Source organism: Cynara cardunculus (genome assembly GCF_001531365.2).
Source record: "Cynara cardunculus var. scolymus isolate 2C chromosome LG 7, CcrdV1, whole genome shotgun sequence".
In the NCBI taxonomy this organism is placed as follows: Eukaryota; Viridiplantae; Streptophyta; class Magnoliopsida; order Asterales; family Asteraceae; genus Cynara; species Cynara cardunculus.
In genome coordinates this window covers 13482525-13496335 of record NC_037534.1, presented here as the reverse complement: position 1 = coordinate 13496335, position 13811 = coordinate 13482525, and positions in this window count along the sequence as shown.

Genomic DNA, 13811 nt, shown 5'->3' with positions numbered 1-13811 from the left:
GTCTTGAGAAGCCCCCCATTGTACTTCAACGACTTCTTGTTCAATGCCTCCTCCATGTTGCTCTTCCGCAGTAAACATGGCGTTCTCATCATATTGCATAAACAGTTGATCTTGGATATTACATCTTCTTATAAAATTATGGATTGCAAAGCAAGCAACTACTACCTCTATTTGTTTTGGATAAGGATAACAAGACCCAAACATTTTAAGGTCTTCATTATCCATCAACTTTTCAATAACAACGCGTACAAAAGAAACACATACAAAAAACCAGAAAATATTGACATTAATAGCTAAAATTTTAAAGTACCCACGTCAAGAAATGATAAAGAAACACCATAAACAATTGAGATCACTAGAGTAAACAACCAGTTTCCGTCCCAATATGGTTTAAAGTTTGATTTAATAATCAAAATTTTCAAGAAGAGTTTATAAGTTCTTGTCAATTTTGGAACTGCAAATTTCTCCTTCTTCTTTGAGGATGATTCTATGCATACGTGATTGGTTAGCAATTTGATATGTTTATGGATAATGATGAAAGATGTGCTTTTGGTGTTTAGATAGTCACTGCATGATTCCTGGTCTAGTTAGTGGGCTAGCAACCTAAATTTCTCCTCCTTGTGTGTGGTTATTTGATTCCTTTCAAAAGAGAATTTATATGATGATATGTTCATATGTTGACATTTGGGTTTCTGATCTTGATCCTATTTTGGATTTCTGATATTGATCCTATTTTGTATGCTGAAATTTGGGTTTCAAAAGAGAATTTATATGATGATATGTTCATAACCAACTAGAAATACTAGTGCCATAGATCTACTTATACATAACTTTTACTTCGAGATCACCAACTTCATAAGTACCCCCTCCCCTCCCCATCCTCACCCACCTGCACAGATGGAAAACAGGGAAGAAATTTCGAATTCCTCACCTCCGGTGTCCAAAATTTTAAACAAYTTTAGAACCCTAATAAAATCAATTCTCCTCCATTGCAASAATCCATACCAAAAACACAAAAGAAATCACATGAAACTCTGTTAAAATATCAGAAAAATGATTGTTTGCTTTAGTTGACTTCAATGATTCATGATCACCCTTACAAAAAGCTTCAAAAAACCCAGTTATTTTCATTTCATAACCATAAATTTCTCAGCAAATCTTAATAAACAAACAAAAACTAACCAAAGTTAGCAACAAACTCAATTGCTTCCACAAATAAACTAAACCCACATATGAAACCATTCTTTCTTTTCAAGATAAAATGGGTATTCATATAAAAAATGGGTATTCATATACGAGCAAGAAGCTTCACCTACATTTCTCCTTGTACTGCTAATATAATGAGCAATGGAAACGTAACCCAGTTGACATTTGGGTTTCTGATCTTGATCCTATTTTGGGTTTCTCTGATTCATCTCAAATCTTCTCTTATCCTATTCATCTCCTACTCCCCAGAACAAGTACATGTGTTCTCTAACAAGACTAGGAACAATAAATTTGTCAAAAGGAAACAGAAGCCAAATCTTTACTGCTAAAATTGTAAATATAATGAAATCAAGTAATGAAATCAAGCCAAATCCCCAGAACAGGTACATGATCAAGTAATAAAATCAAGCCAAATCCCCAGAACAGGTACATGATCAAGTAATGAAATCAAGCCAAATCCCCATAATAGGTACATGATCAAGTAATGAAATCAGTCGATTCTTTGAGTAATGCATCACCATCGTACATATTATAAAGCCAGAGAACAGAAAAACTCAACAAATGTATAAATCGATCAGTTAAAAAGATTTGTACCTTTTCGAGCAACCAAGGGAGGAACAACTTGAGCACCAAGGGAGAAAGGAGAAGGGACGAGAGTGACGAGGGAGAAGGATCGACCGTGAAGAGCAGAGCCGGGACCAGCGAGGGAAGAGGAGGAGCGGATGAGGGAACGATAGAGAGCGACGAGGAATGCAAAAACCTAATTGTGAAAAGGGGGCAAGTATGGAAACGTGAAATCTGACTCGGGTAAGCATGAAATAGATGCTGACGGGGTAAGATTTCGGTCAACAGTTCGGTCAGATCTCGGTCAGATTCGTGATTTGGTAAACACACTGACTGCTGACCGAGTCAGATATGCTGACCGAGTCAGTCCGGTCAGCAGTTAGTAAACAACCCCTTAGGGTTTCTCAACCATTTCATGTTAGGGTAATTAGGAATGAATTTAGTTGGCGATGTGGCGTTAAGCATCCCTATCAGTACGAAAGAGAGGCTGTGATGATGTTCGTGGGTAAAACCACAGGGCTTCCGGCGTATTAGTTGAGGTCCTGAGGGATGTGATGGAATATACCATCTGTCCACGGTTCAGTTCCAAGTGTACACATAAATGTGACCACTGCATCTATCAAGGTTGATTTGTTGCAGTAACACCCTTCCAAAAAAAATGATGTTTGTGGGTACTGAGGGGTTGTTTGGTTGTTTTTCCATGAAGTATTGTATATATTAATTTTTTATACATGTAATAAGTTGTCTGTATAGATTAAAGTAAAATGTTCTTTGCTCACTATGCTGAACAAACTCTCAGAACAACATAAATAACTATGTTACCCATAAAAATAAGAAATAAGAAAATTAAAACTCCAAATATATTGTAATACACAATTATTGGTTAAATTATAGTATATTAAATAATTTAAAAATAGCAATATGATACGATGATACCGTGGCACATGACTTCAAATACCACCTAGTAACCACGTTTACAATTGGTACCAATTAAATTGTCACGACTCTGTACATTTATTTGTTGGTTGTCTTGGTAAAGGGGTTGGTTGGTTAGACAATATTTTGCTTATAAAAATACTTTTTTTACTAAGTTATAAAACGTTTTTCTTTACAAAATTACAGTATATTTGTTCAAATGTATAAAAACACAAGACTCTATGAATGAAACATATCATATGTACTCCCTCCGGAGACAAGAATCACATCGTCTCACCGAATGCATAGTGTCAAAAACGTTTAACCACTAAAACGAGCCCAAGCAAACATTGAACTGACCAAGAGTTACCTTCAATATGAACAAATAGAGTTCTCTACAAAACCATCCATTTTTTAGCAAAACAAAAACCATCAAATAGCCGTTTTTTAAACATTATCAAGAATTAGATAGTAATTCCGCAAATTGACTCCACAAATCTACGCAAAAACAAATCGATTTTTCGGCTGAGATATAACCCACCATCTGACTAAAAAAAAAGAAAAAAAGGTGACTCCACAAATTCCAATTTCTTTTTCTTCAAAACATGACTAGTTTGGTGAAAAGATGGATCAAATATACAAGTTATTGCACATTCTCACAACTCACAAGCATAATGAAAATATAACATGGCGGTTTCCAACCAAACTAAACGAACCGGTATATCTGCAATGAATCCGTTAATTTATATCCCTTGACAAAGACAGACTCAATATATGTAAAGCAATCCTTGTATGAATTAAACACAAGAAATACTACAGAGATATCTAGATCTAAACAACTATGAAAATAGATCTAAGAATACAAACCACAAACTGTATAGAAGAGCTACAAACTAGAGAGAGTTCTACTTTTGGAGAATCTTGGAAACAAAAAAATATGAGAATAATGAATACAATCCGGATACAAAGACTCTTATATATGAAATGAAGAATGGCAAAACTGGTCCGTCAAGATTAGACGAACTTGCTCCGCTAACCCTTGACTTCTCCAACAAGTGAGGCGTAGTCCCTCAAATATCAACACTTTTCAGCTCTAACAATTCCAGTCCCTTACAATTAGAAAATAACCAAAAGTTAAGATTGACAAAATTGAAAGATACAACCAAATATTTTAACACCCTCCTTCAATCTTTACTTTGAACAAATCTATCATTTTAAGTTTGAAGCATAAGTAATTATGATGACTTATACCTAAGGCTTTAGTAAAAACATCAGCAGGATGTTCAGAAGACAATATTTTTTTCAATTTTTAGTAATCCTTTATTAATATTATCTCTAATTTGATGAACATCAATTTCAATATGTTTAGTACGTTCATGAAACACAAGATTGTTAGCAATTTGAATAGCAGACTTATTATCATAATGTAAAGACACAGGTAATAAATTTGAAATGTTTAAATCTGTAAGAATCTTTAAAACCTATAAAATTTCACATGCAGTAGAAGCCATAGCTCTATACTCAGATCCTGTGGAAGAACGAGAAACAATATTTTGTTTCTTGTTTTTCCAAGAAATCAAAGATTTTCCTAAAAAGAAACAGAATCCAGTAACAGAACGTCTAGAAGATGGACATTTGCCCCAATCAGCATCAACAAATGCATTTAAAGAGAAATTGTCAGATTTAGTGAAACTAACACCTTTACCTAGAGAAGATTTAAGATATTTAAGAACTCGAATAGCTAAATTCAAAGGAGATTGTTTTGGAGAATGCATAAATTGACTAAGACAATGAACTGCAAAAGCAATGTCAGGTCTAGTAGCAAGAAGATAAATCAATTTACCAATTAATTTTTGATAACCTGTATGATTAGATAAAGGAAGATCTTTATTACTACTAGAACTAGAAATAACTAAGTTTCTGTCCATAGGAGTATTACATGGCTTACATCCCAAATACCCAAATTCATTTAACAATTCTAAGCAATATTTATGTTGAAACATACAGATGCCATTCATGCAGTCAAGAATCTCAATACCTAAGAAAATTTTTAGTTTTCCCAAATCTTTGATAAGAATTTTTCTTTTTAAAAACAACTTGAAATTTTCAATTTCAGACTGATTATTACCGGTAATGACAATATCATCCACATAAACCAATAGAATAAGAAAAACAGAGTCAGTATTCTTAGTAAATAGGGAATAGTCATTAATACTTTGGACAATATCATTTTCAAGAAGACAAAATTATAATTTTGCATACCACTGTCTTGGAGCTTGCTTCAGACCATACAAAGATTTTACTAGTTTACAAACATGTTTATCATTACTATTATAGTACCCTTCAGGTAAAGTCATGTAAACATCCTCAATTAAATCTCCATATAGAAAAGAATTATTAACATCCAACTGAAATAACTTCAATTATTTTGAACAGCTAAAGAAATGATGCAACGAACAATTACCATATTAACAACAAGAGAAAAAGTTTTGTCGTAATCAATACCTTCTCTTTGGCTATATCCTTTGGCAACAAGTCTAGCCTTATACCTTTCTATTTCTCTTGTTGACTTATACTTTATTTTATAAATCTATTTGCATCCAATAGGTTTTCTACCTCGAGGTAAATCAATTAGAACCCAAGTACCATTTCTATGTAATGCTTCCATTTCATCATTCATTGCATTTATCCAGTTTATATCAGTACAAGCTTCTTTAAAACATGTTAGTTCAACTGACTTATTTAGGTTAGAAACAAAACATAGATTTTCAGATGACAAACAAGAATAACTAACAACTTTTTCCAAACCATACTTAACCTTCCCTTCTACAACAAAATCATCGAATTTGTGTGGAAACACCGAGGCTCTAGTAGACCTTCTTATAGAAGATGGTCTACACAAAGTACCCTCAAACATAAGACTCTCATCATTTTTGTTTTGTGGACTACTGGCAACCACATCTGGGCTACTCAAGAGTTGCCATCTGGTAACTCTTTCAAGATTATATTCAACTTGTGTTGAAGTAACTTGATTATTAGACTTTTTTGAGCTGCCTAGAGGCAACTCATTGGCAACAATATTTTGGCTACCAAGCAGTCCATTACTACTAGGGACAGATTCAAATTGATGACTGTAGTCACATTATTGTCTCTATTTTCATCATAGGGTGATGAATCCACACAATCATTCGTCATGCTATTGGTAAAATCAAAGAAACTTATTATGTTGCTATCATCATTAATAAGAATCATCAGCCTTATTCTTAGACATCTTAAAAGGAAAGATGTTTTCATAAAATTTGACATCTCGAGAAATAAAAATTTTCTTAGATTCCAGACTGTAAAGTTTATATCCTTTCTTAGAACTTGCATACCCCAACAAAATACATTTTTCAGCTTTTGGAGAAAATTTATCTGTACTATTGGGTATAACAGCAAAGCAAAGACAGCCAAAATTCCTAAGATGTGTAAGAACAGGTTGAAAACCATAAACAAGTTCATAAGGACACTTACCATTTAACACAGAAGAAGGAGTCCTATTTATCAAGTAGGTAGAAGTTAGGACACATTCACTCCACATATTTAGTGGAACCCCTCCCTGAAACATAAGTGCTCTAGCAACATTTAGAAGGTGACGATGTTTTCTTTCAACCACTTCATTTTGCTGTGGTGTATATATACAAGACGTTTAATGAATAACTCCTTTGGATTTAAAAAACTCACTCAAATTTTGACTTAAAAATTCAGATCCAATGTCACTACGAAAAATCTTTACATTTTTCCCAAACTGATTACTGAGTAAGTTATAAAAAAATGACATTTTCAACAACCTTATTTTTTCCTTTTAACATAAACACCCATACATCACGAGTAAAATCATCAACAATAGTAAGGAAGAATTTATATTCTTCCCTGCTTTGGACTCTATAAGGTCCCAGACATATAGATGAACGAGTTCACCTCGATCTTTGTATTTATGCACACTAGTTTAAAAAAATTCACGTGTTTGTTTAGCTTTGTCACAAATTTCACAGGGACCAAAATTTTCATTGTCAATTTTAAGATTGTTTTTCAAAACATTTAGAACCTAATTAGCAGGATGACCAAGCCTACTATGCCACAATTGAGCAGAGGTAAGACATGACATACTAAAGTTATAAGAGACAGAAGAATTACAATTTGACTCACACATAAAGTTTTGATCAAAATAGTAAAGGCCACCTTCTTGACTACCAGTCCGCACAACATTCCTTTGATGAGAATTCTGAACATAACACTTTGACTCATCAAATCCCACAAACACTTTAATATTCCTAGCAAGTTTATGAACGGATAACAAATTTACATTGAACTCTGTGACAACCAAAACATCAAACAGAGTGACATAATTGGATAATTGAAAATTTCCAATTTTATTTATCTTGGCCTTAGTTCCATTAGGATGGCTTACCCAAAGGTCAAGATCAGAAATATCAACAATGTTATTAAGAAAATCAGTAGTGTAAGTCATATGTTGATTTGCCCTAGAGTCAATAATCCATCTAGATTTAATGGGTTTGAAATTACCTACCATATTGGCAGAAACAACTTCAGAAGTGTGATTATGTTCAATTAAATCAAGGATCTTAGAAATATGTTATTCGAAAAACGAGAAAGGAGAACCGGAAGTAGTCAATTTACTAGGATTTGATTCAGACACATTAACATTGTTTGCCACATTTCTTTGAGTTTGACTTGAAGGTCTGGACCTATTTTGAAAATTATTGGGAAACCTTATAAGTTTGAAACATCTTTCTATGGTATGTCTAGAGGCACCACAATGCTTACAAGTCAAAGAAGAGACTCTTCCCAATCTACATTTATTATCCACAGCCTTACCAAGAAAAACAACATTTTGAGGTTTGAACCTAGACTGAGTCATGTTTCCCTTTCTATGAGACTTTTCCCTTGAAACAAGGGAGAAAACAGTCTTAACAGAAGGAAGGGTATCACTGGTAAGAATATTACTTCTAATATTTTGTTATGAATCATCAAGGCCCATTAAAAACTGCATGAGTTTAATCAACTTTGTGTGCTCAAAAAATTCTTGGGATGTATTACAAGTACAAGAAGGGAGTGTAACAAGTGCCTCAAACTGTTTCCATAACGAATTCAACTTATGATAATACTCAGACACAGAGGTACCATTTTGACTTAAGGAGTTAATCTTTTGATACAAGTTAAACATGACAGAACCATTAACCTTATCATAGGTTTCTTTTAGTTCCTCCCAGACCTTAGAGGCCTCTTTGGAGAAAACTTGTCCAAAAAAAAAGATCCTCAGTCATGGAACTTAAGATCCATGACAAAACAACAGAATTACAATTGTCCCACTGCCTATCTAAGACAGGATCATTAACACGTCTAGGACAAGAACCATCAATAAATCAACCTAATTTTTAGTTTCTAATGCCAAAATTATAGCACAAGCCCACACTTTGTAGTTGTCAGTTCCACTTAGTTTAACATTTAACAGAAGAGTTCCACTGGTGGCACTAGGATGAAGGTACAATGGGTCTCCAAAGTCTAGATTTGTGACCTTGGATTCCATTGACCTTTCTGTGACCGCCCTAGAACTAGCCATGACCACACACAAAAGAGAGACTAAACAGATACAACAGGATTCCTAAAACACTCGAGGTGTTAGGTCAAGCCAACTATTCAGCTCTTAACAAACAAGAGAAAAGAACAAGCAGAACACCGCAACACCACAGAGAAACAACACAGATATAACAGATCAAGCAAGGAAAGAAACAACCTGACTGGCATCTGGAGATGAAGCGCAATCCACACCTTTAACTAAAGGTTAAAGATGAAGAACAAGAGAGCAAAAGGGGGCCAGGAAGAACCTGAACAAATATGAAACAAGAAGCCGCAATACAGTAACAGAGACAAACCCAACTACAATCACATATCTGAATATAGAAACAGAAACAAGTATAGCCGAAAGGAATGGAAGCAATAGATCAAGGATCAGCTAAACCTTATCCGAGCCGGCACATGTACTTGAACATAGAAACAATAATAAGAAAAAAACAGTTACCACAAGAGATATAACACTTACTAGCACAATCCAGATCAATATAGTTAAGACCAGAAGGCTAGCAAGAACTCATCCACAAAAAAAATCAACACGGAACCAAAAAACTTAAAAAAAACAGCAAGAGAATATTACACTACGTATATTGGTGATGATCGAAGATAACCAGATCTACAAGGATTGGTAAGAATATCAACCGACAGCCAATCATTTACTCAAAACAAACCAAAAACAGGACCACATCTAGAACAGATCTGGAAGAAAAACGAATCAAACAACGAGAGGACTGGATCTGGAAAAACAAAGGACCAGATCTTCAAGAGATCTGGAAGAACGGATTCGAAACAAACAAAGTGAGGACCAGATCTTTAAGAGATCTGGAAAAACAAAACTGAATATTACAAACAAAGGACCAGAGTTACAACATATCTGGAATAACAGAGACAAAAACTAAAGAAGAAAAAAAAAACACTGAATATATTGATAATTGATTGGAATATATCAAGATCTAATGAGATCGATGAAGTCCAAAATGATTTAGATCAAGCACTTACTCGAAAAAAAAAAAGGGAGAACTCGGAATCTTTCAATAAGAAAATGAAGAACATACCTGGATCAACGAAGAACAGTTCATTCACATATTTGCAAACAACTCAGAGTAGCTCTGATACCATGTTTAAAATATAAACCGAACATTTTATACGAATTAAACACAAGAAATACTATAGAGATATCTGAATCTAAACAACTATGAAAATAGATCTAAGAATACAAATCACAAACTGTATAGAAGAGCTATAAACTAGAGAGTTCTACTTTTGGAGAATCTTGGAAACAAAAAAATATGAGAATAATGAATACAATCCGGATACAAAGACTCTTATATATGAAATGAAGAATGGCAAAACTGGTTCCTCAAGATTAGACGAACTTGCTCCGCTAACCCTTGACTTCTCCAACAAGTGAGGCGCAATCCCTCAAATATCAACACTTTTCAGCTCTAATAATTCCAGTCCCTTACAATTAGAAAATAACCAAAAGTTAAGATTGACAAAATTGATAGATACAACCAAATATTTTAACAATTCCCGACTCCTTTCCCCAAAAAGTAGAACGATTGTTCTATCAGGACCTCTGACTTGTGAAAAATGTGTCAAACAAAGGAGCGAATTTTTTTGGTTGATTCATGAGTTGTTTAACTACGAATATTGAATTTCTAAATGAGAATGCTAAAACATTGTTTCGTCAATGAAGAAAAACCATTGAGCATTACAATTTAAAACGTATTAAGTTTTATCAAAAGACGTCTCACCCAATTGTATTCGTGTTATCAGTTGAACCCCAACTTTTTAAGGGTTCAAAACTTCAAATGTGAGAAGGATATGTGAATTCATTTACTTAGTCTAGTTGTATGTCGTTATTGGCAGAACCTAATTTTTTAGATGTTCAAATGTAATATTCGGGTTATTATTTTTTATTAAGAATTAGAAATATGTTTATATGCATATATTTAGTTGTGAATGTATATTAGTGATGTGTGAATGTGAATTTGTTTTAAGGAAAGGCGGCTATGCACTTGCTATATATAGCAAGTGCATATGAAAGGAAAAGAGTTGGATTTTCTTTGATTGAGAGCAAAAACATTTGAGAGTGAAGACTGTGAAGGTAAATCGCAGGCTTTAATCCGGTCAACATTCAAAGGTGAGTGTATTATGTTTTGGGTATTATTCAATTGTTTGTATACAATTCAATAGCTATTGGAACTGTTTCTATGAATCACATATGTTGTCCGGATACAACCTAAACCGGACAAAGGGTGTCCGGGTTCATCTTAAACCGCCCAAACACACCCGGTGTATTTTCTAAACCGGTCAAGTGTCATCCGGTTTACTTCTTAAACCGGTCAAGGTTGTCCGGGTTAGTGGCTAAATCGCTCAAGTATCAATCGGTATAAACCTAAACCGCCTAAGTGTCGCTCGGGGTAATCTTAAACCGTTGAAAGAAATATCCGGATTACCTCTTTTGGTTCTAAGTAATCATCCGGATTTCATATTCGGATAGTGATGACCGAATTCCATATCTGGCTAGAATTGACTAAATTCCACTATCGGTTTTGGCTTGGATTTTAAGGCTCGCGAGAGAGATGTAGTGGCGGTGTAACCACGAGGGAGATGTAATGGCGGTGTAACCGCGAGAAAAAGAAATTTTATAATAGAATACAGATAAAGTATATATGTCTGTACAGGTTTGCTTCTAAACTACTAGTTTGGAATAAAAGTTGTTTTGAACACTCACTAGACCTTTTAGGTCTAATGCTCAGTTATTGGACTAATCTGTTTTGCAGGTAATCATACAACCCACGACAAAGGCAAGGGGAAGGTTTAAGCAACTATGTTTAGATACATTATATGTATTAAACAAATTTTTTGTTAGCCTATATTTTGTAAACAATATAACGTTTGGATATCAGATGTGGTTATTATGTAATACATGTTAGTCCAAATTGTGGGCAGTTACAGTTGGTATCAGAGCCTTAGTTTAAGGGATCTGGGTATTTGGCAATACTTGGACTTAAACTAGAGGTATGGAAGGTATAATAATAGGTTTCACTGGGACAATGGTAGATGAATGTTTTATAAGTATAGAAGGGTGTGAAGTGCCTATACAATTATTTCATTTGCCTTTAAGGGAATTTGATATAATTATAGGCATGGATTGGTTAGTTAAAAACCAAGCTAACATAGTCTGTGATGAAAAGATGATCCATATAGACTTATCGGAAAAAGGAAAGGTTGTAATTTAAGGGGACCGACGAGATCGGTACTCCAGTCTTATCTCAATTTTAAAGGCTCGAAAGATGTACAGAAGGGATGTGTTAGTTTTCTTGCCTACGCCATTAACATGAAAAAAAAGAAAAGGGAAAGATGGAGGATATCCCAGTCGTAAGAGAATTTCCTGAGGTATTTCCAGAAGACTTGATAAGTCTACCTCCGAATCGAACGATTGAATTTTAGATTGAATTACTTCCTGGAGCAGTACCCGTTGCACTAACACCATATAGATTAGCTCCTTCTGAACTAAAGAAGTTAATGTCACAATCAAAAGAATTGTTGGATAAAGGTTTTATCCAACCAATAACTTCTCCATGGGGTGCTCAGTGCTATTTGTAAAAAAGAAGGATGGATTAATGAGAATGTGCATTGATTACCGAGAGTTGAATAAATTAACAATCAAAAATAAGTATCATCTCCCAAGAATTGATGATTTGTTTGATCAATTGGTTGGGGCTACTTATTTTTCGAAAATTGATTTACGATCCGGTTATCATCAGTTGAAGATTTGGAATGAAGATGTGTCGAAAACAGCATTTCGTACACGTTATGGTCATTACAAATTTCTGGTTACCATTCAGACTCACAAATGCGCCTGCAGCCTTTATGGACATGATGAATAGGGTGTGTCGTCCCTATCTTGATAAATTTGTGATTGTCTTCATTGATGATATTTTGATATATTCTCGGTTGGAAGGAGATAATGCTCATCATTTGAGATTACTCTTGGAATTGCTGAAGCAAGAAAGACTGTATGCTAAGATGTCGAAATGTGAATTTTGGCTGTGAGAGGTTTAAGTTTTGGGACATCTTATTTCGAAAGAAGGCATTAAAGTGGATCCTCTTAAGATTAAAGCCATTGAAAGATGGGAAGCCCCAAAGACTCCAACTGAAATCAGAAGTTTTCTTGGATTGGCTGGGTATTATCGTAAGTTTATACAAGATTTCTCTCGTATAGCTACTCCATTAACAAAGCTGACAAAGAAGAATGTAAAATATGAGTGGGATGAAGTACACGCTCAGGCCTTTCAGACGTTAAAAGATAAGTTATGTAGTGCACCAATTCTATCCTTGCCAGATGGGATGGAAGATTTTGTGGTTTATTGTGATGCGTCAAAGATGGGTTTGGGTTGTGTACTGATGCAACATGGAAGGGTAATTACTTATGCTTCAAGACAGTTAAAAGATCATGAAAGACAGTATCCTACACATGATATGGAATTAGCAGCTGTAGTATTCGCTTTGAAGATATGGAGGCACTACCTATACGAAACGAAATGTCAAATTTTCACAGATCATAAGAGCTTACAACATATGTTCCATCAGAAAGATCTAAATATGCGTCAGAGACGATGGTTGGAATTGGTTGGTGATTATGATTGTGAAATTTTGTATCACCCAGGAAAGGCAAACGTAGGGGCTGATGCTTTAAGCCGACAAGAGAAAAATGGGACTATCAAGGCTGTAGCTTTACGAGTCGAGTTACTACCAAGTACTCAAGAAGAACTGCAAGAATTTCAACATGAGGCTATGAAGGAAGATAAGATTAAACAAGAAAGATTGGGTGGATTAATATCTGAATTTGTAAAAGATGGCAGAGAGTTTTGGAAGTTTCATAACAGAATTTGGGTACCATGTTATGGTGGTCTCAGGAAACGTATTTTGAGTGAGGCTCACAGATCACGTTTTGCAATTCATCCAGGTACTAATAAAATGTACTGGGATTTGAAGCAACATTATTGGTGGCCAAGTATGAAGAAGGATATAGCTAAACATGTTGAACAATGCCTGACATGTCTTCAGGTAAAGATAGAACACCAACGTCCTTATGGTAAGTTGCAATCCTTAGAAATTCCAGTTTGGAAGTGGGATCACATCACTATGGATTTCATAACCAAACTGCCGAGGACATCAAAAGGTTATGATGCTATATAGGTAATAGTGGATCGGTTATCCAAATCTGCACATTTCTTATCGATGAAAGAATCATATTCAATGGAGAGGTTGGCAAAACTACACATTGATGAGGTAGTGACACGTCATGGTATTCTTTTATCAATTGTTTCAGATAGAGATAGCCGATTCACTTCTATGTTTTGGAAGAGCTTCCAAAGAGAGATGGGTTCCCAGATTAGGTTAAATTCATCTTATCACCCCCAAACCGATGGGCAAAGTGAACGAACTATCCAAACATTGGAAGATATGCTTAGAGCTTG